Here is a 6,113-nt window from a genome sequence, read left to right as displayed (position 1 = left end):
CAGCCCAGAATTATGTCACATGTAACAGCAAGCACTACAGACCTCGTGGCACCACCACATCCCGGGTTGACACACCTCAGGTCGACCCTAGGGACTTGACCTCGTCCGCTAATGACTTGAGTTAGCCGGGTGACCTACAACCGCACCTAACCAAGACACCTGGGCAGGACGACACCTGCACACAGCCGTCCAGACCTGACACTAGGGAACCAGAATTCTCACCACCACTCGATCAGCTCTACCCGGCGTCATGAACTTAGTAATTCAAGGACCCGCTAATTAGCCAGCACTCCTGTTGACCCAACAACCCGGTCAAGACACACCCAGTTCAGTAGGAGAGGTCACCCCCCGGCTCGACCAATATATAGGGGCTGGAGCTCCTCTCACGCTCGAGAGTGTCTGTAACCAGGAAGGGCCAGCTACCAGGTCCCCGAGTCCCGCTCGAGAGAAGACCGCCACTAAGTGTAACGAGGTCTCAGCCCGGGTCCATCGACAAAGTGCTGTCAACTCCACGTGTAACAGTAAGTGCTGGCTGTGTAGTCTGTGGAAGTGCAGTGATCCCGAACCTCCCCAACGATCGACTTAGTGAAGTGCCCATTCTAGTTGTGAGGTTAGGTTATACGAGAATACCATAGTCTATCATAAATTGTGTACGAACCCCCCTATTAATCCCCCCTATTGAACTAGTAAAATAAATCTGTAACACGCATTGGTGTTTTATATACTACACTTGTACTGTGCCTGTGTTAATATACAGTGTTGACATCACACCCTCGAGACACGCTACCATTTCCTCTCGCTATAATACTCTACTACTATAAGCTCCTAACTTACCTCTTCATGTGAGATTTTGTCTCATTACAGTGTTTAATCATCAGGTGAAATAAGCTAAGGTGTATAATCGCCAGGTGATTCCAGGTCGCTATTAATTTTTTACGCAGTTAATATTTAATCCACATGTAAATACTTAAGGTAGTGTTATTCATGTTACATAACTCCTTCATAAATATTAAATTAAAGGTTGCAGTGGTGATACGCTAAACTATTAATACAATTTAGAATTATTGATGGTTATGTTATTTTTTAGTTTAGAGTTTAGACCACAACCAACATCGTCTCAGAAATATTCCCACAACGCTGTGGTTTTGTCCCAGGATTAACCCCACGCCGCCGGGCCGCTCACGTGTCTGGTTGGTTCCCGGGGTCGACGTCTGGTCTGAACCTCCGTATCTGATCGATTCCTTGTAGCTTCCCCTGAAACATGACTTGACAATTATCCTTTTTACACATTTCTTTATTTTTTTTCTCTCTCTCTTTTTCTTTAATACAATACTTTGTTCTTGTGTCTCGATGTTTTGTTTTGTACACGGGAAACAAATTTGTCGTGTGGGTCTCCAAGGAACACGAAGGAATGGATGGTATGCGAGTTTGAAGAAAACGGAGAGTAACCGCCCACCCCGCGTGCTGTCCCGTCCCTGCCACACAAACCATTGACCTCGCCTGTTATCTGATCATGTTACCACGCGTTACTATAACTTTATCCCCCATCCATCATGAATTCCTCTACTTTCCTGCTGGACGCTGTAATGCATCTGCGCCTTAGCCTTAAACAAGGATGTAAAGGGGTGCCCAATAAACTAGCCCTCGTGCTGTGTAGGGTGAATCTAAACAGACACTAAGAACGTGTCATGGGACTGATGAACATATGTCCTGTTTTACTTAGATCACCGGATGATTAGACACCCCAGTTTATTTCACTTGAAGATTAGCCCCAGCTTATTATTTTCACCCGAAGATTAGCCCCAGCTTATTTCACCTTTGGATTAACCACCCTAACGCTAACCAAATCTATCATCCATAACCTACCCTAAACTGAACTTAAAAACTAGCCTAACCGAACTCCAAATCCTAATCTAACCCCCAGGTAACGTTAGGGTGGTTAATCTTCAGGTGAAACAAGCTGGGTTGGAGGGAGGAGGGGGGGCTTATAAGCTACGTGTACTATTACAGATGATACTAAATGTTACCTAATACTTCCTTGAGATAAATGTACAAAAAACTCTCAACTGGCTCAGCCATGTTGATATTGTTATTATTATCGACTCGATATCTGTATTTTTCTGGCTAAATAAACTGTTTTACTATCAATATCCTTGTTCTGGTGTGTGTTAAGGTGAAAAGGTTAATACAGGTCAAAGTTACAGTCGTGATAGGAGAGGCACGCAGCTGGGAATTGGCACTTGGCCCGAGGACGACCTGGTTGTTGTTATTGATATGATTACTTCACCCCCACCACCTGTCACTACCAACATGGCCGTCATGCAACTCTCCAATACACACAATTATCTACAATAGGGTTTAATAGATACTTGGCTTGCGTTGTCTGGTGTGAGCCTCGTCTACTACAGGCATAAACACTTCTTGTAGTTTTAACTTACTAGTACAGTACAATATCGTCCAATTATACGTTGTCTCTAATTAAGGATAGTGGTCCACGCCTGCTTTAAGTTTCATAATTATACCCAAACAATTAGGAAAGTTAAAGCAGGTTGTTATAGGAAGGGAAACAGGGAGGTCGAGCTGTTATGAATATTGGTCACGGTACATACAGAGAGCGAGAATGTAAGAGTGTCTCAGTTTAACACGAGAGTAAGACAAAAACCCTCTCTATCTTACATACTTAGGCACAACACCATAACAGTAGGTCTATAAATGTAAGGTAGATCCTATTCACACCCAGCCATCATCCCCTTGTATCTGTCCAACCTATATATGAAGACTTCCTACATAGATCACGTTCATGTAGTCAACTGGCAACATGTTCCACTCACTCACAATTGTATTACTAAACAGAACTTAACACATCTCCTCCCTGTATATATATAGATTTCTTAAAATAAAATCCACATTAACATAAACATATATTTAACTGGTGAACCAATATGTATCGATATAAAAATCACATCGACATCACCTTGACCTCATGTGTTGGATCACCTGAAGATTAGCCACCCCAGGTTAATTCGCCTGATGATTAGCCACAAGAGGTGGGGTTAGGGTGGTTAATATTAAAGTGAAATAAGCTGGTGGTGGTTAATCTGTACTGTACGGAGCCGATACGTTTTCTTATCTTTAGTTAGTACTGTAGTGTAAAATAAACGTAATAATATTTAAGAGTCTGGTCACAAGGTCACTGAGTGTAGATGTTGACATAACGTGAGGTGACCAGGTCGATACACTCCCCCCCCCCCGAGAGGTAGCTAGTCACCTGATAAGGGTTACTGATAATGAACTGCTGTTAACTACGAACACAAGGTAGTTCTTATCCTCGTGCTGCTGCTTCTCTTGCTGACGTAGTTGGGAAAGAGGGTCCCATAGATAGGTGCCATTTACAACTGGGTGGGTGAACAGGGATCGCGTGGGATTCGAATCACCGACCCCAAAAAACGGGAGATAAGCGCTGTAATCCACTCGACCGCCGCAGTGTTGTTACGACATTGTTATTAGAATATGGAGTCTGGTCACTGTACATTAATAAGGCCATTGTCGACTTATTGTTCAGCTGATGTAATTGTCAGGGTTAGGTTATTAAGCACCATTCATTGACCTTACTTCCTGCAACTATCTAACAAATTGACGGTACTGTGTGTGTGTGTGTGTGTGTGTGTATCATGCCACATACATGTTTAGTATAAATGACAGAGTTGTTTACCCAGACAGCCAGCTCTTGCACACAGGATAATTTATCTGAAGGAGGCGTCGGCGGCAGCGTTCTATCTCTGTTTACATCACAAAACAGATAACTTTTGATTATGAATTTAACTGTATAATCATGAACGACGTAATCGATTTCGTAACAAGTTCAATTAATCTGGCGCTGAAGTATGAGAAACAGTCATTCATTGTAACTAGTAACGATGTTGGTCAACTAGTAAAGATGTGGTCAAGTCTCGTCTGGTGAATTTCGTCTTGTTATGATAACCGACCACATGGACTCACGGTGACCGGAGAAAAAATAAATAAAAACACAAAAATCCCAAGAAAAAAGTCACATAAAAAGTCAGAATTTCGGTTAAGTTAGAGTAGGGTAGGTTAGTTAGGTTAGCTTGGGTTACGTTAGGTTAGGTTGGGTTACGTTAGGTTAGGTTGGGTTACGTTATGTTTGGTTAGGTTAGGTTGGGTTGGGTTTGGTTAGGTTGTTAGCTTTAGTTAAGTTTGGTTAGCTTAGGTTAGCTTTAGTTAGGGTTGGTTAGGTTAGGTGATTTTCTCCTAGATGAAGCTCACCTGTGTATGTTACCGCTCTAGGTAAGAAAACAAACACGACCTGAGATTGCATTTACATTTCCTGTTTTGAGTTACGAAATTACGACTTTAACAACACACACACACACACACACACACACACACACACACACACACACACACAAAATAATACCCCCCAATCGATTCACGGGAGAAAATTTAACCATCAATATGAAACAGGTAGACACAACTTCACCAGTCCTGTGTTAGGTTAGGTGAAGTTAGGTTAGATTAGGTGAAGTGAGGTTAGATTTTGTTTTACGACCTTTAACCCGTGTCTTTGTTTTAGTGAGGAAGGGGAGGCAGGGGTGAGGGAGGGAGGGGTGAGGGAGGGAGGGAGAGGGGGTGAGGGAAGGAGGGAGAAGGAGGAGAAAGGGGAGGGACAGAGGGAGGGGAGGAGGCAGAGAGGGAGGGAGGGGGGGGTAGAAGGAAGGGAGGGAGGGTTAGAGGGAAGGGAGGTGAGGGAAGACAGGGAGTGAGGGGGAGACAGAGGGAAGGGAGGGGAGACGGGGGGAAGGCAGGGGAGACAGGGAGTGAGGGAGGGTTAGAGGGAAGGGAGGGGAGGGAAGACAGGGAGTGAGGGAGGGTTAGAGGGAGGGGAAGGGGGCAATATTTACAAACAATAGACAGTGATCCGGACAATATTATTTACCGAGGTGTTGTAGGCGGGTCACGGGCACCGAGCTAGCTGTATAGTGGCTCCTGTCCTGGCATTACACAGGGCCACCCATCCATCCATCTATTCACCCATCAGTCCATCCACACAGGCAACTATCCACCCACCCATCTATCCATCCACACAGCCATCTATCCACCCACACATTCAGCTATTCATACATACAGCTATCCATCCACTACCCACCCATATATATATATATACCCATCCATCCACATCGCCACCCATCTATCCATTCTTCTATAAACCCATCCATCCAATCATCAATCCAACCATCCATCTTTGTCAACTTAGGGATCAAATTTTCCTCGACAGTATAAGAAGCACAGAACAGAAATAACACCCAAAATAGCTTCAAAAACACACCGAGACTCTACCTTATCTAGACACTGTACAATACTGGCAGCAAACTTCACGTAGGAAGGAATGTAACTGCGGAGCCAACCAGGTAAAACAATACCATCAGCTGTAGAGCATCGTCAGCGCCTCCCACATCCCGTACTATTTGCTGATATGTCCGTTACATTATCAGACATGGCTCCTACTCAGCACAACACAGTCCCCATTCACTTAGTCAGCGGTATAAAACACGTGTATGTGTGGTATAAACAAGAGGCGGTTGCTGTTGAATGAAATCTTACGCTAACCTGACACTACAACTCTGCATAGTCAACAAACTCTTGGTAAACAGAGTGAATGGAGGAGCTAGTACGTATTGTGTGGCAGTTTAACAGAGGTGGATACTACAGATGTGACCAAAAATGGAGGGAGATTTAATGGGGGGGGGGAGGTAGATGACATACACGAGGCTGAATGCTAATCCTCAGTGTTAATGTCAATAGATTATTACCCGGTACAAACATACTTCCTGGACTGACTTTGGATGGATAAGAACGACGAGTCAAGGGGAAATGTAAGGGTAAAAATGTTTATCCAAAAACTGAAGGTGAACATCCTCGCATCTGTCCGCCAGTCAGTAGCACCTGTAAACGATTACTCCCACACCTTGATATACTGTATTGTACACGGTGTCTCAAAAAATGTATACACACACACACACACACACACACACGAACACTCCCTTATAGATTCTTGTATTTACAGCAGCAACATTGTCCTCAGTTGTTGATGTGCG

The sequence above is a fragment of the Homarus americanus genome, unplaced genomic scaffold (genome assembly GCF_018991925.1).
Source record: "Homarus americanus isolate GMGI-L3 unplaced genomic scaffold, GMGI_Hamer_2.0 scaffold28, whole genome shotgun sequence".
Lineage (NCBI taxonomy): Eukaryota > Metazoa > Arthropoda > Malacostraca > Decapoda > Nephropidae > Homarus > Homarus americanus.
Note: the sequence above shows the minus strand (reverse complement) of the source record.